This window comes from Tachyglossus aculeatus, chromosome 19, assembly GCF_015852505.1.
Source record: "Tachyglossus aculeatus isolate mTacAcu1 chromosome 19, mTacAcu1.pri, whole genome shotgun sequence".
Taxonomy (NCBI): domain Eukaryota; kingdom Metazoa; phylum Chordata; class Mammalia; order Monotremata; family Tachyglossidae; genus Tachyglossus; species Tachyglossus aculeatus.
In genome coordinates, this window is record NC_052084.1 from 25,667,902 (window position 1) to 25,690,859 (window position 22,958).

A 22,958-nucleotide genomic window follows, 5' to 3' on the forward strand; every position below is an offset into this window, starting at 1 on the left:
ATGAGGGAACTGAGGCCCAGAGAAGTGAAGTGACTTGCCCAGGGCCACACGGCACCCAAGTGGCAGAGCGGGAGTCAGAACCCAGTTCCTTCTGACTCTTAGGCCCCTAGAGAAGCAGCGTGGCTCGGTGGAAAGAGGCCGGGCTTTGGAGTCAGAGGTCGTGGGTTCAATCAATCAATCAATCAATCAATCAATCAATCGTATTTATTGAGCGCTTACTATGTGCAGAGCACTGTACTAAGCGCTTGGGAAATACAGATTGGCAACACATAGAGACAGTCCCTACCCAACAGTGGGCTCACAGTCTAAAAGGGGGAGACAGAGAACAGAAACAAACATACCAACAAAATAAAATAAATAGGATAGAAATGTACAAGTAAAATAAATAAATAAATAAATAAATAAATAAATAAATAGAGTAATAAATATGTACAACCATATATACATATATACAGGTATATACATATATACAGGGTTCAAATGCCGGCTCCGCCGACTGTCAGCTGGGTGACTTTGGGCGAGTCACTTCCCTTCTCTGGGCCTCAGTCACCTCATCTGGCAAATGGGGATGAAGACTGTGAGCCCCCCGGGGGACAACCTGATCACCTTGTAACCTCCCCGGCGCTCAGCACATAGTAAGCTCTCAATAAATGCCATCGTCGTCATCACTCGGGCACGCCGCTTCTCAGTGGCGTTCTTCCCGAGCGCTTGGGAGGATACAACGTAACAGACTTTGGTAGACACGCTTCCGGCTCCCCATCCCTAAGGACCAGCCGTTTTCCCCTCTAAATTGGTGTTTCCTTGGTGCACAGGCGGCCCGGAAGAAATCCGTTTTCCCTCCTGCTGACATTGCGAACCCCACGGAAGGCCTGCTCATCTTGTATCTACCCGGCGCTTAGTACGTTGGCATTTCGGAAGAGCCAGGATGGTTCCCGCCTCATCCCGGTGAAGGAGAGGATCCTTCCGCGAAGGCAGCGGCATTCCGGTATTCCCCTCCAAGCACCTTCTGGCAACGAACGTAGAAAACCTTCCCCATACCGCCCGTCCTACCTCCCCTCCGAGAATGATGATGATGACGGTGATGATGGCGTTTATTAAGCGCTTACTATGTGCAAAGCACTGTTCTAAGCGCTGGGGAGGTTACAAGGTGATCGGGTGGTCCCACGGGGGGCTCACAGTTTTTAATCCCCGTTTTACAGATGAAGTAACTGAGGCACAGACAAGTGATGTGACTTGCCCAAAGTCACACAGCTGACAGTTGGCGGAGCCGGGATTCGAACCCATGACCTCTGACTCCCGGCTCCACCCCTTCTCAGCTGTGTGACCTTGGGCCAGTCACCTCACTTCTCTGGGCCTCAGTTCCCTCATCTGTAAAACGGGGATTAAGACTGTGAGCCCCACGTGGGACAACCTCATTACCTTGTCTCTACCCCGGTGCTTAGAATAATAATAATAATAATAATAATAATAATGGCATTTATTAAGCACTTACTATGTGCAAAGCACTGTTCTAAGCGCTGGGGAGGTTACAAGGTGATCAGGTTGCCCCACGGGGGGCTCACACTGTTCTCTTAGAACAGTGCTTGGCACAGAGTAAGCGCTTAACCAATACCATTATTATTATTCAGCGCTTGGAATATGCCAAGTACATAGTAATAATAATAATAATAATAATGGCATTTATTAAGCGCTTACTATGCGCAAAGCACTGTTCTAAGCGCTGGGGAGGTGACAAGGTGATCAGGTTGTCCCACGGGGGGCTCACACTGTTCTCTTAGAACAGTGCTTGGCACAGAGTAAGCGCTTAACCAATACCATCATTATTATTCAGCGCTTGGAATATGCCAAGCACATAGGAACAATAATAATAATAATAATGGCATTTATTAAGCGCCAAGCACATAGGATAATAATAATAATAATAATGGCATTTTTGAAGTGCTTACTATGCGCAAAGCACTGTTCTAAGCGCTGGGGGATACAAGGTGATCAGACTGTCCCATGTGGGGCTCACAGTCATTTTACAGATGAGGTAACTGCGGCACAGAGAAGTTAAGTGGCTTGCCCAAGGCCCCACAGCTGACAGATGGCGGAGCCGGGATTTGAACCCATGACCTCTGACTCCAAAGCCCGGGCTCTTTCCACTGAGCCACGCTGCTTCTCCATAGTAAGCGCTTAAGAAATAGCATTACATTGTAGTCATGATTACTATTACAACCCAGCCCGCACACTTCGCTCCTCTAATTTAGCCTTCTCCCTGGACCTCGATCTCGTCTATGTCGCCGCCGTCCTGGCTCTGGTCTGGACGCCCTCCTTCTTCATAACCGACAGACAATTTCGCTTCCCACCTTCAAAGCCTTATCAAAGGCACAACTCCTCCCTGAGGCCTTCCCTGACTGCGCCCCGCTTTCCTCTTCTCCCTCTCCCTTTATTCATCCCCCATCGCAGCCCCACGGCACTTATGTCCATATCTGTAATTTTATTTACGTCTATTAATGTCTGTCTCAATCAATCGATCAATCAATCGTATTTATTGAGCGCTTACGGTGTGCAGAGCACTGTACTAAGCGCTTGGGAAGTACAAGTTGGCAACATAGAGAGACAGTCCCTACCCAACAGTGGGGTCACACCCCGTAAGCTCACTGTGGGCATGGATTGTATCTGTTATACTTAGTACAGTGCTCTGTACATCGTAAGCGCTCAATAAGTACAATTAATAATGATCATCATCATCGATCGTATTTATTGAGCGCTTACTGTGTGCAGAGCATTGTACTAAGCGCTTGGGAAGTACAGATTGGCAACATATAGAGACAGTCCCTACCCAACAGTGGGCTCACAGTCTAAAAGGGGGAGACAAAACCAAACATACTAACAACATAAAATAAATAGAATAGATATGTACAAGTAAAATGAATAAATAAATAGAGTAATAAATATGTACAAACATATATACATATATACAGGTGACATTTTATTATGTGCTTACTATGTGCAGAGCACTGTTCTAAGCACTGGGTGGGGTTACAAGGTGAACAGGTTGTCCCATGTGGGGCTCCCAGTCTTCATCCCCATTTTCCAGATGAGGGAACTGAGGCCCAGAGAAGTGAAGTGACTTGCCCAAAGTCACACAGCCGACAAGTGGCGGAGCCGGGATTTGAACCCATGACCTCTGACTCCAAAGCCCGGGCTCTTTCCACTGAGCCACGCTGCTTCTCCAATTATATTAATTGTATAGTACATAGTATATTAATGCTTGTCTCCCCTTCTGGACCGTAAGCTCATCGTGGGCAGGGATTGTATCTGTTATACTGTTCTCTCCCAAGTGCTTAGTACAGTGCTCTGTACACCGTAAGCGCTCAATAAATACAATTAATAATGATGACATTTTATTAAGCGCTTACTATGTGCAAGGCACCGTTCTAAGCGCTGGGGAGGTGACACGGTGATCAGGTTGTCCCACGGGTGGCTCCCAGTCTTCATCCCCATTTTCCAGATGAGGGAACTGAGGCCCAGAGAAGTGAAGTGACTTGCCCAAAGTCACACCGCTGACAACTGGCGGGGCCGGGATTGGAACCCGTGACCTCTGCCTCCAAAGCCCGGGCTCTTTCCACTGCGCTGCTTCCCAATTATATGTTTGTACATATTTATTACTCTATTTATTTATTTTACTTGTACATATCTATTCTATTTATTTTATTTTGTTAGTACGTTTGGTCTTGTTCTCTGTCTCCCCCTTCTAGACTGTGAGCCCACTGTTGGGTAGCGACTGTCTCTAGATGTTGCCAATTTGGACTTCCCAAGCGCTTAGTACAGTGCTCTGCACACAGTAAGCGCTCAATAAATACGATTGATGATGATGATGACGATGACGACCGACTGACACCCCAAGGGCTCCCCAGGGTCGCAACTTCCTCATCTTTTTCCGGCCTCACGACGGAAGGATTTTTAAGAGCTCACGCGAGGGAACTCCAAAACTTGTAAACCGCTGCCACCGTCTTGTGAAATTTTAAGGTCGGTTGATGGAGGTTTTGGGAAATTCCTCTCTTTTTGCCCTGTTCCGCAGTGGCGATTTGCTCCAGCGGACGGGAATACCACGCACTACCTGCACATTTTCTAGCAGAACCCCATTTTCCTGGGAAGGAGTGAGGCCTAGTGGAAAAAGCACGGGGACGGAGAATTAGAGGACCTGGGTTCTAACCCCGGCTCCGCCGCTCACCTGCTGTGTGACCTTGGGCAAGTCACTTAAGTTTCCTGTGCCTCACTTTCGTCGTCTGGAAAATGGGGAGTAAATCCTATTCCCTCTCAGACTTGTGGGAAAGGGACTGTGTCCAACCTAAGTACTTAATACCGTAATTATTACTGTCATTGCAATTGCCCAACATCTTTGCAAATCATGAACCGGGGAGGGGCCGCTACCCAGGATTATATATGTTTATATGTATATATGTTTGTACATATTTATTACTCTATTTATTTTACTTGTACCTATCTATCCTATTTTATTTTGTTAGTATGTTTGGTTTTGTTCTCTGCCTCCCCCTTCTAGACTGTGAGCCCACTGCTGGGTAGGGACCGTCTCTATACGTTGCCAGCTTGTACTTCCCAAGCGCTTAGTACAGTGCTCTGCACACAGTAAGCGCTCAATAAATACGATTGATTGATTAATATAAGAATTAATTCTAGCAACAGTAAGAACAGGCGAAACAAGAAGATAAAAAAGCAGGAGGAGGGAAGGAGGGGAGAAGGAAAGGAAAGATAAAAACGGCATTTGACGCTGCGACTCTTCTCAAGTGCTACAGGCACTTGCCGCTCAGTGAACGAACTCCGACCTTCTCCTCTTCCTCCCTCCTTCATCCCCACCGCTCTACCCGTGGGATATGTTGCCAATTTGTACATACGTTGCCAATTTGTACTTCCCAAGCGCTTAGTACAGTGCTCTGCACGTAGTAAGCGCTCAATAAATACGATTGATGATGATGATTAATGTGTTCCGAGCCCCCCTTTTAGACTGTGAGCCCACTGTTGGGTAGGGACTGTCTCTATGTGTTGCCAGTTTGTACTTCCCAAGCGCTTAGTACAGTGCTCTGCACATAGTAAGCGCTCAATAAATATGATTGATGATGATGATGATGATGATGTTGCCAACTTGGACTTCCCAAGTGCTTAATACAGTGCTCTGCACGTAGTAAGCGCTCAATAACTACGATCGATGATGATGATTAATGTGTTCCGAGCCCCCCTTTTAGACTGTGAGCCCACTGTTGGGTAGGGACTGTCTCTATGTGTTGCCAATTTGTACTTCCCAAGCGCTTAGTACAGTGCTCTGCACGTAGTAAGCGCTCAATAAATACGATTGATTGATTGATTGATTAGTACTTGCTGTTACCATCGCTTAGGAGTGTAATCTTCTATTTCCTTCTCAAAAACTGGGGCGAGGGAAGGATCGCGTGAGGAAATATGGTAGTTAAGGTCTTAACAATCGCTTTAGGATTTAGTTCTGCCCGAGTGTAAATTAAATCCCATACCAAGTGCCTCTCCCTAAAGCTTACTCGTCCCCAAAAAATAGCTTCCACTTTCCCTCGGTGGTTCCGGTGGTCTTTACGTCCACAGACGCCTCGGCCCTTTCCTCTCTGGCCAAACGGCGGAAACCCAGCTGATTCGGCCACGAGGTCTTTGACCACCGGATCCCAAATGACGCGTGGCTTTCCTTGTTGCCCACGGAGTCTTCCCCTTAAGTAGCTCCCTCCTCCTAAGCCCGGCTCATTTCATCCGATCTGCGATCCGCCCTCTGTGAATTAAGGATCGAATGACCTCCTTTTCCAGCAACCTGAGACTCTCCCTCCCCGTCTCCGGGCGTTGGATCAGCCCAGCGTGACCGTCCCGCCGGCTTCGGAGAGATGGACCGCGGCGACATCGAGGCATCTCGTTCCTCTCCATTCCTGACACGAGCCACACCGTGACCGACGATTTGCGGGCGAGGCAAGCCGCGACGCGGATTTCTGGGGAAACCGACCCAAGGAAGACTTCTTTCGCCTTCGCTATCAACTGAGAGGGAAGGAGGGGAGAGGGGAAGAGGGGCGACTCCCTGAGCTGTCATTTTCACCCTTCTCTGTCCTACCCTCTCACCCGAAAAGAGTGGCAAGCCGTGGCCACCTTAGCAAGAGTGGCGGAGCTACAACTGGCCTTTCTGGGCCAACGCTTGAGTTTGTAGCGCGGCCAAATAATGTTGCAAATATTGCAAATTTGCAAATGTTGCAAATAATGGCCTAGAAGGGACAATCTGGCTCTTCTGGCAGCAGCAGCGTGGCTCAGTGGAAAGAGCTTGGGAGTCAGGGGTCGTGGGTTCTAGTCCCGGCTCTGCCACTTGTCAGCTGTGTGACTCTGGGCAAGTCACTTCTCCGCGCCTCAGTTCGTCCTCTGGAAAATGGGGATTAAGACTGCGAGCCCCACGAGGGACAACCCCATTACCTGGTATCTACCCCCGTGCTCAGAACAGTGCTTGGCACCCAGTAAGCGCTTCACAAACACCATCATCGTCATCGTGACTGGTGACTTTCCTCCACTGAGCAACTTCTACGTGCAGAGTACAGTACTTAGTGCTTCGGAGAGCACGTCGGAGTCGGTGACGCGATCCCTGCCCTCGGTGAGTTTACAATCCATTCTTCCTCACGGATATTCTTGACGTGCCAAAAGCCCAAACTCCTCATCTTCCCAACCAAACCCTGCCCTTCCCCTCACTTTCCCATCAATGTAGACGGCACCACTATCCTTCCTGTCTCACCAGCCTATCATCCTGGCATTACCCTTGACTTTTCTCATTCAACCCACATAGCCAATCACTAAATCCTGCCGGTGTGATCTTCACAACGTCGCTAAAGTCCTCCCTCTCCTCGCCATCCGAACTGCCACCGCGGTACTCCAAGCGTTTATCCTATCCCGGCTTGATGACTGTGTCGGCCTCCTTGCTGGCTTTCCTGTCTCCTGTCCCTCCCCATTCCAAGCCATCCTTCATTTCGTTACAAAAATGTTCAGCGCCCGTTTCCCCACTCCTCAAGAACGTCAGCGGTTGCCCATCCGCCTCCACGTCGGTCAGAAACTCCTTACTATCAGCTTTAAAGCAGTCAATCACCTTGCCCCCTCTAACCTCACCTCACCGCTCTCCAACTACAACCCAGTCTGCACACTTTTCCCCCCTACTGCCAACCTACTCACCGTACCTCAGTTTATCTCGCCGCTGACCTCTTGCCCACGTCCTGCCTCTGGCCTGGAATGCCCTCCCTCTTCATATCTAACAGACAATGACTCTCCTCCACTTCAAAGCCTTATTCAAGGCCCATCTCCTCCAAGAGGCCTTCCCTCTTTCCCTTTTCTTCCTTCTGTGACGTCCTTACTCGCTCCCTTGATTCACCTCCCTCCCAGCCCCTCAGCACTTTATTTGTTTCTATTAATGTCTGTCTCCTCTCTAGACTGCGAGCTCACTGTGGGCAGGGGCTCTGTCTGCTATACTGTTGTATTGTACTCTCCCAAGCACTTAAGTACAGAGCTCTGCACATAGTGAGCACTCAATAAATAGGACTGATTGACATTCTCCTGCCACCATGGCTGTCGGATCCCTTCCCACCACCCAACTTAGAGAAGTGCAGGGAAATCCAAAAACCTCCAACACTAGGCTTTTTAGTGAAGGCATCCTGAAAGACTCGCCCATCCTGGCCAAAATAAGACGCACGCACCTTAACGGAAACTAGTACGAAGCTCATTTTTCCGGTCAGGTCTGGCGTAGTCTTATGTCTTTCCCTTAGCCAAATCGAAGATTCAGTACCTTTTTATCCACATGATACGCTTCATAGCACTCTGACTCAGAATAATGTGCTTTTCTGGCTTCAAAGATGATTAAAAGCTAAACACGAATGAAGCCCGTCCGAACATGTTTACCAAAATATTCACTGTCTAAATAAATCATGAAATCAACCCAACCTTTAAGAAACAAAAACTTAGATGAGTAAAAATGTGAGGCCATCATTTACTTATTTCTCAAAGATCTGAGTAATTTGGAAGCAAAACACCGCTTTACATCATTGAAAATAACTCGTGTTTTTGAAAACCAACAGGCCCAGGAAAAGTAAAGGATTCTCTCAGTGACTCCTAAACTGCCGAAACCTACGCAACGATCCAATGAAATTGAGCATATATGTAGTTGGATTTATATGAAGGAGGTTCTAATTAAATTCATAAGTGCTAGAATTGACTTAAGGGGATGGTAATGCCTCAGGATGCTGGGAAAGAAATCAGGGAAAGCTTAGTGAAGGAGGTGCGATTTACAGAGGGATTTGAAAATGGGGAGAGCCGTGGTCAGTCCGATGTGGGGAGGGAGTTCCGATCCGGAAGATGACGCATACGTATTCCGTTTACAACTTGTAGTAGAAAACATTTTAATTTGCTTGGGAATTTTTTTGCAGTTGGCTCACAGAATGGTAACTACAACCAACTGTGCGAGGATCAGAGATGAAGGTAACGTACCATTATATCGTTGTAGGTAGATGATGCTTTGGAAAGCAGAAAGCTTTGAAATTCTCCCACAGAGAGAAACGGGTCCCCTACCATTAAAGGTTTGTGTTAGAAAGCATTCCTGAATTATGAACTGCTGATTTTAGCTCTGCAAAGAAAAGAAGCATCCCCAATATTTTGGTTTTATTCACAGTCAAATGGAAATTGAAGGTTCACACCAATTCGTTGGACTACTTTGCCATCATCATTAAAGAATATTCAAACACACCCTTCAAGAACCTCCGGGGCTCTGCACATAGTAAGCGCTCAATAAATCAGAACAGTGCTTTGCACATAGTAAGCGCTTAATAAATGCCATTATTATTATTAAATACAACTGAATGAATGAAATCATTTGTCTTCAAAATCATGAAACCGACTTGATTTCAGGATACAGTATTATAACCCAGGGTACCTAGTTCTAAAGAGCAGTAACAACTTGAATACTTCTTTCCAAATTTGTTTTCAGATTTCTTTCCCCACCTACAGATTGAAACGCCCAAAGAGAAATTTGAGCCTCCAGAATGACACTTTTCCTCGCTACATTAATCAATTCTCCCAGTTAACAGCTCTTACACGGTAACACATATATCGCACACAAAAAAACAATGAGGCTGTCAAAAAGAGATTATTTGTAATCACGAGACAGCTAATTTAGAGTCCTTTTCAATTTGAAATTTCTAAAGTAAGGACCGCAGCAGGCATTTTAAGGATTTCTGATAGTTCCAATGGAGTTACTTTGAGGATGAAGCCCATTTCCTCACCGATGATTTTTAAAAACTAGTTTCATTTCAAATGATACCTGTGCCTTTGAGGCAGTGTGAGTTACAAACGCACGGCGGTTTGATACGTTCCTACTAAAGCATACTAAATAGAATATGTGTGCATGCTAACCCGTCCTCTTGGCAATAAATATTCAAGGAAAAATTACTTAAACCTACCAGCTGTTGAAGCAACAGGATGTCTGTCTAAATTGACTTGGAAGATTCAGCACACAGTTCCTACCTCAGCGTGGACTCCAACGTCTCCGGAGGTACCGCGACTCGGAGAATCCTACAAACAGAGAAAATCCGGTCAAATCTAGTCAATCGCAGTACTGTGTAGTACAGTACACTCTGAATCATACTGAACACCTCTAGGCATTGGGTTGCTCTGAAATGGGCTGGTCTTTCCGCACAGGAATTAGAATTCCACACACAGCGCCTTGCCTTAACAACAGAGCCATCTTTCAGGGAAAACCCAGAAGCACTCGCCCCCCGGGACAAGAAATTTCTTTTCTTCCTCAGAAAGTGAAAGGATCCTCTCAAGGCAGACACAGAAATAATTATTTCTCCGGTGGCCAACCCCGGCCGCAAAGATATTCAATTACGGCGTGGGAGAAATCGGGGAAAATGCTGCTGTGTTCGGGATGGAGAGAAAAAGAGAGCGGAGGGGAGGAAAGGGGCCGCGTATTTTGTGCTGGATCTTAGTGAAACGATAAATAATTCCTCTGTGGACACACCAGCCCGGTTCAAAGCGGCTGAATGACAAGAGGGTTCGTTTGAATAATAGTGCGACGGTACTGTGATGGACTGGGCTGGCCTCTGTGTAGGATTCTGAAAATTGATGTAGCATCGAGGAACGAAGCAGACAGTGCTTAAAGGAGAGGTGACAGCAGTATGCCATATTAGAGCACCACCGTCTTAACAGTCGGTGCTTAAAAACGAAGGTTATTTAAACGAGTTTCTTTACAATGCATAGCCAATGCAGATTAAAGACTTTATTATGACGTCATAAAAATATGCGACCGAAAAGATCTTTTACGGTTAGGTAAAATTTCACTGATTCTAAAGAATTCTTTAAATCCCATCATTCACTCCACTGGAAAGGGCTATTGAATTTGTCGCATACCACCCGGGAGCCAAGTCGAAGTCTGCCCTATCAGTTCTCCCTACAAATTTCTGCTTCAAAAGATTTAAATCCCCCAGAAGTTGGACCTGTGACAAGACCGCTAATAGGCAAAACCTACCTCTCGGCTTTTCCTTCTGCAGCGGCCTAGCCAAAAGACAGTGACCAAAATTCATTTTTCTCTTCTCCCTCTCCCTTCTGCGTCACCCTGGCCCTTAGATTTGCACCTTTCATTCACCTCTCCCAGCCCCACACCACTTACGTCCGTATCTGTAATTTATTTATTTACATTAATGTCCGTCTCCCCCTCTACACCGTACGCTCGTTGCGGGCGGGGAATGTGTCTACCAACTCAGACTGTATTCTCATCATCATCATCATCATCATCAGTCATCATCAATCGTATTTATTGAGCGCTTACTATGTGCAGAGCATTGTACTAAGCGCTTGGGAAGTACAAATTGGCAACATATAGAGACAGTCCCTACCCAACAGTGGGCTCACAGTCTTAAAGGGGGAGACGATAATGATGGTATGTGTTGATAATGATGATATTTGTTAAGTGCTTAGTACAGTGCTCTGCACCCAGTAACCGCTCGTTAAATATGATTTCCTGACTGACTCCTCTGCTAGATTTTAAAGACCTGGAGGGTGTGGATCATGTCTGCAGCCTCTCCTGAACTCTCTCGAACAATACCACTATTAATTAATCATATTCATTCAATACAACTGAATGAATACCACTGATTTTTAGACTGTGAGCCCACTGTTGGGTAGGGACTGTCTCTATATGTTGCCAATTTGTACTTCCCAAGCGCTCAGTACAGTGCTCTGCACATAGTAAGCGCTCAATAAATACGATTGATGATGATGATGATTTGACTTTCGGTATTAACAGAGCTGTTCAGGTTTCATCTTAAGTCGGTTATGCGTGTCTGTACTCTTATTTCTAAGATGATACTTGGCCTCTATTAACACATCTTGGGAATAAGGACTTTGGGGACGTCTAGTTTGTTTGAGGTCAGGGAAGAAGTGTTCCTTAAAACGAACAAATGTAATTTCAGAGCCTCTGTCCATCAGACGTCAATCTTTTCGTACAGTCGTATTTATCGAGCGCTTACTGAGTGCAGAGCACTGTACTAAGCGCTTGGGAAGTACAAGTTGGCAACATATAGAGACAGTCCCTACCCAACAGTGGGCTCACAGTCTACAATGATCCAACCCCCCCCAAAAAATCACCTTTGAGCACCTCCTCCCGTCGGCTTCAAGGCCAAGTTAGCTCCCTTCCTCCCTTCAAAGCCCTACTGAGAGCTCACCTCCTCCAGGAGGCCTTCCCAGACTGAGCCCCCTTTTTCCTCTCCTCCTCTCCATCCCCCCCGCCCTGCCTCCTTCCCCTCCCCACATCACCTGTATATATGTTTGTACAGATTTATCACTCTATTTTACTCGGACGTATTTACTATTCTATTTATTTTGTCAACGATGTGCGTCTAGCTTTACTTCTATTTATTCTGACGATTTTGACACCCATCCACGTGTTTTGTTTTGGCGTCTGTCTCCCCCCTTCTAGACCGTGAGCCCGCTGTTGTGTAGGGACCGTCTCTAGATGTTGCCAACTTGGACTTCCCAAGTGCTCAGTACAGTGCTCTGCACACAGGAAGCGCTCAATAAATACGACTGAATGAATGCACCAATTTAATGGGAGAAAAGGACCAAACCCAAACAGACGAGCAAATAGCACAGAAGTTCCCCGATATCCTAGCTGGGAACAGGCCCGCCTACGGCCTCCTTCTGCCCTGGATCTTCGCCAGAAGGAGGAATGAACCGTTCCAGGGGATCGGCTGGAGGAAGGGTGATGGAGTGTGGTGTGCATTAAGGCATGTCCTTAATAATAATAATAATAATGGTATTTATTAAGCGCTTACTATGTGCAAAGCACCGCTCTAAGCGCTGGGGAGGTGACAAGACGATCAGGTTGTCCCACGGCGGGGCTCACGGTCTTCATCCCCGTTTTCCAGCTGAGGGAACTGAGGCCCACAGAAGTGAAGTGACTCGCCCAAGGTCACACGGCTGACAATCGGCAGAGCCGGGATTCGAACCCCGACCTCTGACTCCAAAGCCCGGGCTCCTTCCACTGCGCCAAGACCGCCGGAGTTCCGACTGATCGAAATGAGGAAGTCACAGGTACCACCTTTGGGCCCGTCGAATGATCAGTGGCATTTACTGAGCGCTCACTGTGTGCAGAGCACTGTACTAAGCGCTTTGGGAGAGTACAATACCGCAGAGATAGTAGACATGTTCCCTGTCTACACTGCGTGCTTTAACGCTCAGCACAACATCCCTCCCCCAAACATTTGTGTTCCCCACAGCACCTGTATATATGTATACATGTTTGTACATATTTATTACTCTGTTTATTTATTTATTTATTTTATTTGTACATATCTATTCTATTTATTTTATTTTGTTAGTATGTCTGGTTTTGTTCTCCGTCTCCCCCTTTTAGACTGTGAGCCCACTGTTGGGTTGGGACCGTCTCTAGATGTTGCCAATTTGTACTTCCCAAGCGCTTAGTACAGTGCTCTGCACATAGTGAGCGCTCAATAAATACGATTGATGATGATGATGATGATTTGTGAGGAGGATTTTCTTCCCACTATGGAGAAGGGGGCCCGGAAAAGAATCCGGAGATTTCAGCAAATTCAAAAAAGTGAGAACCACAGTGTTTCCTCATTGTTTTCTGTTCACGCTAAAACGGGTGGTTTTTGTAAAAAAAGGATCAGAAACACTCGGTTCTTCTGGAATGTGCCTCTCCACTACGGTTTTGGCTAGGAAACGCAGAACTGGGGAGCGTGAAAGTACTCTTTCACTAATGTAGAAAAGTAACTCATCATTTTCACGCTAAAATGGGTAGTTTTTTTTCAAAAAAAGGATCAGAAACACTCGGTTCTTCTAGAATGTGCCTCTCCACTACGGTTTTGGCTAGGAAACGCAGAACTGGGGAGCGTGAAAGTACTCTTTCACTAATGTAGAAAAGTAACTCATCATTTTCACGCTAAAATGGGTAGTTTTTTTTTAAAAAAAGGATCAGAAACACTCGGTTCTTCTGGAATGTGCCTCTCCACTACGGTTTTGGCTAGGAAACGCAGAACTGGGGAGCGTGAAAGTACTCTTTCACTAATGTAGAAAAGTAACTCATCATTTTCACGCTAAAATGGGTAGTTTTTTTTAAAAAAAAAGGATCAGAAACACTCGGTTCTTCTAGAATGTGCCTCTCCACTACGGTTTTGGCTAGGAAACGCAGAACTGGGGAGCGTGAAAGTACTCTTTCACTAATGTAGAAAAGTAACTCATCATTTTCCCATCCCACAGAAGTGATGTTACCTGCAAAACTCAAAGTTTTTGTTCATAATTGTCTTGCCCAGTCTGTCTCAGAGCTGAATGTGGAACACACTAGATGTGAGTTCCATCTTACCTCCTTCCCTTCCCCACAGCACCTGTATATATGTATATATGTTTGTACATATTTATTACTCTATTTATTCATTTATTTTACTTGTACCTATCTATTCTATTTATTTTATTTTGTCGGTATGTTTGGCTTTGTTCTCTGTCTCCCCCTTTTAGACTGTGAGCCCGCTCTTGGGTAGGGACTGTCTCTATATGTTGCCAACTTGGACTTCCCAAGCGCTTAGTCCAGTGCTCTGCACACAGTAAGCGCTCAATAAATATGACTGATTGATTGAAATGCTTGTCGGTCTCGATTGGCGTTGTCGGTTGTGACCACGCACGTGGCTTTGGACACGGTCACACGAGTTTTCCTGAATGCCGAGTTCGGCAACAACGCAGACCCCATGACGGAGGAGCACTGACCGGATGACGGCGCGGTTTGAAAATGTGCTTTGCGCGGCTGTGAAAACGTGGCTAATAGTTGTTATTTTTATATAACGCCAACTCTGATTTGAGTTACATATGTCTCATAATAATAATAATAATAATAATGGCATTTATTAAGCGCTTACTATGTGCCAAGCACTGTTCTAAGCGCTGGGGAGGTTACAAGGCGATCAGGTGGTCCCACGGGGGGCTCACGGTCTTCATCCCCATTTTCCAGATGAGGCAACTGAGGCCCAGAGAAGTGACTTGCCCAAAGTCACACAGCTGACAATTGGCGGAGCCGGGATTTGAACCCATGACCTCGGTCTCCAAAGCCCGGGCTCATTCCACTGAGCCACGCTGCTTCTCATAGTATTCAAGTGCTTACTTGGGCCACGCACTGGGAGCCCGTTGTGGGCGGGGACTGTCTCTCTTTGTTGATGACCTCTACTTTCCAATAATAATAATAATAATAATAATAATGGCATTTATTATTATTTATTATTAAGTCTCATGGAAAAGCTTTGCACTGGAATGGCTTCTCATTTGGTTTCAAATGATCCCCGATGCCATCTTTTTGTGATAATGACGCGAACCAAGCCACGTAGCTGCCGTGTGACCTTGGGCAAGTCAGTTCACCCTCGGTGCCTCAGTTACTTCATCTGTGAAATGGGGATAATCAATCAATCGCATTTATTGAGCGCTTACTGTGTGCAGAGCACTGTACTAAGCGCTTGGGAAGTACAAGTTGGCAACATATGGAGACAGTCCCTACCCAACAGTGGGCTCACAGTCTAAAAGGGGGTGACAGAGAACAAAACCAGACATACTAACAAAATAAAATAAATAGAATAGATATGTACAAGTAAAATAAATAGAGTAATAAATATGTACAAACATATATATAAGACTGTGAGCCCCACGTAGGGCAGGGACTGTATCCAACCCGATCTGCTTGTACCCACCCCGGCGCTTAGTAAAGTGCCTGCCACAAAATAACAATAATTCTAATGATGCTATTTGTTAAGCGCTTATTATGTGCCAGGCATTGTACTGAGTACATGTACACACACATGTGCATTTGTACATATTTATTACTCTATTTATTTATTTTACTTGTACATATCTATTCTATTTATTTTATTTTGTTAATATGTTCGGTTTTGTTCTCTGTCTCTAGACGGTGAGCCCACTGTTGGGTAGGGACCGTCTCTATATGTTGCCAACTTGGACTTCCCAAGCGCTTAGTACAGTGCTCTGCACACAGTAAGTGCTCAACAAATACGATGGATTGATTGATTGATTGAGTGCTGGGTTGGAGACAAGCAAATCGAGTTGGACACAGCACAAGGGGCTCACAGTCTGAACCCCTATTTTCCAGATGAGGTAACCGAGGCCCAGAGAAGTGACGTGACTTGCCCAAGGTCACACAGCAGACAAGTGGCGGGGCCAGGATTAGAACCCTTGACCTTCCGACCCCCCAAAGCGCTCGGGAGAAGGAAACTTGCCGTGTGTTCTTGCTCATCCCTGTTGCATTTCTGTACGGACCTGGGGTCAGGAAGGAGAAAGCAAATAAATATAGGTCTGCCAGGAGAGTTCGTGTATAAAACATTATCATCATCATCAATCGTATTTATTGATGAAGATGATAGAAAGGTGGCATTCCTAATTCTTGGAGTCTATTGCGCTGGGCACCCCCATGGATAAATGCCAAGCAAGCACAACCCAAGGAATGAAAAGACATTCCTGTCTTGATCTTATAGTTATTAACAACAATCGGCCTTTCCAAATCCCATGCGCAAATACTGCAATCCGCAAATCCTCTCTCCGAAACTGTCTGGGTTACTCTTTAGGGTTCACGTAATATCCTGCACTGCATTAATAATAATAATAATAATAATGTTGGTATTTGTTAAGCGCTTACCATGTTCTAAGCGCTGAATAATGGCATTTATTAAGCGCTTACTATGCGCACAGCACTGTTCTAAGTGCTGGGAAGGTTACAAGGCGATCAGGTCGTCCCACAGGGGCTCGCAGTCTTAATCCCCATTTTACAGACGAGGTATTTCAGGCCCGGAGAAGTGAAGTGACTTGCCCAAAGTCACACAGCTGGCAACGGGCAGAGCCGGGATTTGAACCCACGACCTCTGGCTCCAAAGCCCGGGCGGTTTCCACTGAGCCATGCTGCTTCTCTAGTCATTTTTACTCATTTTTACTCATTACTCTTTTAGACTGTGAGCCCACTGTTGGGTAGGGACTGTCTCTATATGTTGCCAACTTGTACTTCCCAAGCGCTTCGTACAGTGCTCTGCACACAGTAAGCGCTCAATAAATACGATTGATTGATTGATTGATTACCTCTAATGCTGGAGAGAGACAGTACTCCCCTTTTCAGAGGAACAACTGATTCCCAGATTCCCGCCGCAAATCAACGGCCGAGCTCACAGTCGCAGATACTGTTTATGTTTATGTACCCGCTTACAAAATTCATCTTTTAATCATAGACTTGGAAATTCCATATTTCTGCTGAACTGTACTTTCCAAGCATGGTACGATACTCTGCATACGGAAATTGCCCGATAAATACGACTGAATGACTATTTATAATAATAATAATGATGGCATTTATTAAGCGCTGACTATGTGCAATGCACTGTTATATTTCAAATGCCTTTCCAGAATAAAAGAGCTAAAAGAAACTTAGAAAATGATAATATTCCAAGTCAGAACTCATTGGCCACTGATTCGAACAGTGAGTCGTTGATTACGTGCTTACTGCGTGCAGAGTACTAAGCGCAGGGCGAAGTACCAAAATAGTTGGTAAACGTGATCCCTGCCCTCATGAATTTTACAGTCTTGCCATAAACAGGCCAATCTTATTTTTTAAAATCTGTACGGATATCCAGGAGATTTATATTCTGCTCTTTCATTCATTTACACTCCCTATGTCTATCGACGGGACCGTGTTAAGTAAACACTTGGAGAAGCAGCGTGGCTCAGTGGAAAGAGCCCGGGCTTGGGAGTCCGAGGTCATGGGTTCAAATCCCGGCTCCGCCGCTTGTCAGCTGTGTGGCTTTGGGCGAGTCACTTCACTTCTCTGGGCCTCAGTTAGCTCATCTGGAAAATGGGGGTGAAGACTCTGAGCCCCAAGTGGGACCACCCCATCACCTTGTATCCTCCCCAGCGCTTAGAAAAGTGCTTGGCACATAGTAAGCGCTTAACGAATACCATCGTTCTTATACACAACTAAAAAACACATTCTTTCTAGGGACTTTGGTTCACGTCCAAATTTCAATCAGGTTTTTCTCTGTTTAATAGGTTACAACTAATCAAAACCTCCCAATGCCGCCACTTAATGCTATAAGTAATAACTGTGATATTATAATAATGGCATTTATTAAGCACTTACTATGTGCAGAGCACTGATAAGCGCAATACTAAGCAGTGGGATAGATATGACAATCGCTGTGGGCAGGGAATGTCACTCTTTATTGTTGTGTTAATAATAATAATAATGATGATGATGGTATATTTGTTAAGCGCCTATTATGTGCCAAGCACTGTTCTAAGTACTGGGGGAATACAAGGTGATCAGGTTGTCCCACGAGGGGCTCACAATCTTAATCCCCATTTTCCAGATGAGGTAACCGAGGCCCAGAGAAGTGAAGTGACTCGCCCAAAGTCACCCAGCTGACAAGTGGCGGAGCCGGGATTTGGACCCACGACCTCTGACTCCAAAGCCCGGGCTCTTTCCACGGAGCCACGCTGCTTCTTTCCCAAGCACATGGTGAGCGCTCAATAAACGCGGCTGAATACACAGAATTCACAGTGTAAGTAAGAGGAGGAACAGATGTTTACTCCCCATCTTGCAGAGAAAGAAACTGAGGTCACAGCAGGCAAGTGACGGAGGTGGGATTTCAACTCGGGTCCTCTGACTCCGGGGACCCTGCATTTTCCCTTGAAATCTCTCATATTCTGCCTTTTTCGGTGGAATGATTATTAACTGCCAAATTCTGCGCAAGATACAGGATAACCGGATTAGACGCGGTCCTGGTCCTACATCGCTGGCTTCCCAAAAAACGCACCTCCTCTCACCCTCTTCCCAAAGGTAAAAGTCAATTCTATTACCTTAGTTACAGGATAGCAATTTCACTCCCTTCTTCACCTCGTGACTGAAGATTTTCACCGCCCCACTTTTTCTTTTTTTCCCCTATTCTGAGCCCATCTTCGTCCTCTCAGTCAGGGGAATTTCATTAAGTCGAGAAGGGTGAGTCATTCCCGAACCAGAGGCAGCAGGAGAACAAGAGACAGAGATTATCTGTATCAGAAAAGGGAGGTGTGAAGAATATCCACGGAAAGGGGGGTGCGGAGAACTTGGATATGCATTCCAATCAAGGTTCGGGGAATGTGTTTTCGCTGCGGAAAACCTGTAAGCACGGAGCAGCCTCCATTTCTGAAACGACGCCTCTAAACTGTAAGGTCGGGAGCAGGGAACGTGGCCACCAGAGACCCGAAGCGTTTAGTACAGTGCTCGGTGAGCGCTCAATAGATACCACTGATTGACCACTGTCTCCATTTTAATAGATTAACGGTATTTTCCCTTCCCGATATTCCGCTTCTGAGGGGCTTCTCACTGTCCAACGGATCGGTTTTTTATTCGCCTTTTCTTGATGCACTAGGAAGCTTTAGCTGCCCTACCTGTTTTCTCCATGAAATCAAATTTTGGTTTTTTTGAAAAGACCAGATAGCCTAAAATGCCAGACTGACGGATGTTGCCGGGCCGGGGAATAATCTTTTCCTCTCCCAGCTTCAGTGGCAACAGTCTCTGGGAGCCCCTTCCTTCCTCTCCCCCTCGTCCCCCTCTCCATCCCCCCCCATCTTACCTCCTTCCCTTCCCCACAGCACCTGTATATATGGATATATGTTTGTACATATTTTTTACTCTATTTATTTATTTATTTATTTTATTTGTGCATATCTATTCTATTTATTTTATTTTGTTAGTATGTTTGGTTTTGTTCTCTGTCTCCCCCTTTTAGACTGTGAGCCCACCGTTGGGTAGGGACTGTCTCTAGATGTTGCCAATTTGTACTTCCCAAGCGCTTAGTACAGTGCTGTGCACATAGTAAGCGCTCAATAAATACGATTGATGATGATGATGATGATGGGAGTCCGGGTTGATTCTGGGAAAGCCCCCGCCGGTATCAGATGAGCCCTCACACAGAACGCGATTCCGCTAAACCGTACGCTCCCCGAGGGCAGGTTTTTTTGTCTACCGACTCTACTGAACTCTCCCAACCGCTTCAGTGCTCTCTCTGCATTCAGTAAGCGCTCAATAAATATCACTCACTGACTGAACTGGTGCTCATCTGCCCAAGTCAAGAGAGCCTCTTGGAAGCCGTGGCTAATGAAAAATCCACCGCGACCTGCACGCGACACTCAAAATGGGGCTCGTTATTTATTAATAATTAAGACGGCGAGCCCCACGTGGGACACGGTTGGTGTCCAACCTTGCATCTACCCCAGCCCTCAGTATTTAAGCGCTTAAATATCATTAAAAAGTGCGCGTGGGGCAGAATTAAAAAGGCAGTGTTTGACTGACTTAATGAATTTGTTTCATTATTTTACTGCTTACCCATTTTGCCAGGGGGATTCTGTTTGAGTTGGAATGTCTAAAGTCTGGATAATAATAACGATGGCATTTATTAAGCGCTTACTATGTGCAAAGCACTGTTCTAAGCGCTGGGGAGGTGACAAGGAGATCGGGTTGTCCCACGGGGGGCTCACGGTCTTCATCCCCATTTTGCAGATGAGGGAACTGAGGCACAGAGAAATGACGTGACTTGCCCAAACAGCTGACAGTTGGCAAAGGCGGGATTCGAACCCATGACCCCGGACTCCAAAGCCCGGGCTCTTTCCACTGAGCCACGCTGCTTCTCTGGCTCAATCCCAGTCAACAGTGCATTCTGATTATTTCAGTTATTCCTCAGCTATCACGTACACAATTTTCTGAGGAAAACAGATTTTGGGGGCTCGTCATTCATTATCCCTCTGCACCAGTTTTATCTACTTTGCAAGTGTCGATGATGACTGCGGAGCACGCGTTTGATTTCATTCCGTTTCCCAAATTTGCGAATTCCTTGATGGTAATCCCTATTGGTTTTTCCTCTATAGTTCCCAGTGGAGGACCCTGTGCCAAACGGGGGCAAAATACACATTTCCGAAAGAGCAGGCAGCCTACTGACCCACAATTCCTCAAGCGGCACGCATGCAAACTCGGAAACTCCGCATTTTGACCCAGGGAATTCTAATCCAAGCAGCAGTAAAACATTTTATGCAAAAGTCTCACTGCTCCGGGGCTCTGCCTCCGATCAACCCAAATTACCTTATGTACATGGATGTGTGTGGTTTTTGGAGGAACAGCGACAGAGTTGGCGGAGATGGGGGGCAGAAATCGGAGGAGTGGGAGGATAAAAGGCAGAAAGCTGAAATCCACTTTTATCTATAAAAAAAAAGTCACAAAACTGAAGATCACTCACCGCAGAATCATCCTAGCTACCTTGGAATTTTCAATTTCCCTAATTTGTTTGGCTGCTAAGCAACTAATCAAATAGTGGGCTGCTTGAATAGATTATTGCTCCTGACTCCCTAAGTGGTTGAAACTCCCAATACTTAGGGAAACCCTACAAACCACTTATGTCCCAGTGCATCTTTATCAGGGAGAGTCACAGGAATACCAACGCATTTTGTTTTTCTAGGTGGCAATGAAAAAAAAAAAAACAAAACACACCAGGTGTCGATTCAATCAATCAATCAATCGTATTTATTGAGCGCTTACTGTGTGCAGGGCACTGTACTAAGCGCTTGGGAAATACAAGTTGGCAACATATAGGGACGGTCCCTACCCAACAGTGGGCTCACAGTCTAGAAGGGGGAGAGAACAAACCAAACGTATTAACAAAATAAAATAAATAGAATAGATATGTGATTCAAGTGCTAGAAAATGGACATCAGCATAAATTACAAATGACTATGTCCCTATATCCACAGGGAATATGAATACGTCCATAGGGAAGCAGCGTGGCGTAGTGGATAGAGCGCTATTTTATTTTACGGACAGGGATATGTGTGGTTTTCGGAGGAAGAGCGATAGGGTCGGGGGAGATGGGGGGCAGAACACAGTAAGCGCTCAATAAATATGACTGAATGAATGAATGAATGAATGAATGAGCCCCCGCCTTACCTCCTTCCTCTCCCCACAGCACCTGTATATATGTTCGAACGTATTTATTATTCTATTTTACTTGTACATACTTATTCTATTTGGTTAATATGTGGTGTTGTCTGTCTCCCCCTTCCAGACCGTCTCTATATGTTGCCAACTTGTACTTCCCAAGCGCTTAGTGCAGTGCTCTGCACACAGTAAGCGCTCAATAAATACGATTGAATGAATGAATGAATGAATGAATGAAAAGGCAGAGCACTTCTTGTACTTAGGGGACCGGAAAGGAGGGCAAATAAACCAAGTGAGGGCTTAGTCGGGGAAGGCCTCTTGGAGGAGAGACCATTTTAGTCGGATTTTGAAGGTGGGAGACGGCGGATTTTCCAATACGAAAGAAGACAGAGCTCTAGGTGTAGAGAGAGGGTGGAGGAAAGAAGGATGAGACAGGTAGAGCAAGTAGGTTGGCGTTACAAGGGTGAAGTGTCTGTGTTGGTTTGGCCATTGGATTTGGTCAGAGGGTCATCGGTGACTTGACGAGGGCAGTTTCTGTGGAGCGGAGGGGGCCGAGGAGAGAATACGGAGGTGTCAGGTGGAGTCGACTCGCTCAAGGGGCTTGGAAAGAAATGGCAGGAGGGAGATGAGGTGAGAACAGGAGGGAGCCGTGGGGTCCACGGAGGACTTTAAGACAGGGGAGACACCGGCGTGTTTGATGGCGGTGGGGAAGAAGCCACGGAGGAGGGGCCGTAGCAAAACCGCCCCCCGACTAAACACGTCACCTCCGAGGAAACTGCCCAACCTCGGGTGAGGTGGTTGGGCCTCACACGTTTTTACATCATCATCATCAATCGTATTTATTGAGCGCTTACTATGTGCAGAGCACCGTACTAAACGCTTGCGAAGTACAAGTTGGCAACATATAGAGACAGTCCCTACCCAACAGCGGGCTCACAGTCTAAAAGGGGGAGACGGAGAACAAAACCAAACATACTAACAAAATAAAATAAATAGAATAGATATGTACAAAGTAAATAAATAGAGTAAAAAATATGTACAAACATATATACATATATACAGGTGCTGTGGGGAAGGGAAGGAGGTAAGACGGGGGGATGGAGAGGTGGGCGAGGGGGAGAGGAAGGAAGGGGCTCAGTCTGGGAAGGCCTCCTGGAGGAGGTGAGCTCTCAGCAGGGCCTTGAAGGCCCTGTATTCAAGGGCCTTGAATACATATCTATTCTATTTATTTTATTTTGTTAGTATGTTTGGTTTTGTTCTCTGTCTCCCCCTTTCAGACTGTGAGCCCACTGTTGGGTAGGGCCTGTCTCTAGATGTTGCCAATTTGTACTTCCCAAGCGCTTAGTACAGTGCTCTGCACATAGTAAGCGCTCAATAAATACGATTGATGATGATGATGGAGTAAGCCGTTGGG

General features: G+C 46.0%; 1 protein-coding gene across 1 annotated transcript in view; it reads right to left on the bottom strand.

The window, feature by feature from the left end:
- The window catches only part of WASF1 (WASP family member 1), a 56,527-nt gene extending 37,902 nt beyond the window's left edge, over nucleotides 1-18,625 (bottom strand). Inside the window, exons 1-2 of the mRNA XM_038761321.1 lie at nucleotides 18,439-18,625; nucleotides 9,489-9,600 (exon numbers count right to left, since the gene is read on the bottom strand). The gene's annotated coding sequence lies outside the window, so the exon portion shown is untranslated. The remainder of the gene's footprint in view (nucleotides 1-9,488; nucleotides 9,601-18,438) is intronic.
- Nucleotides 18,626-22,958: the final 4,333 nt, after the last annotated feature.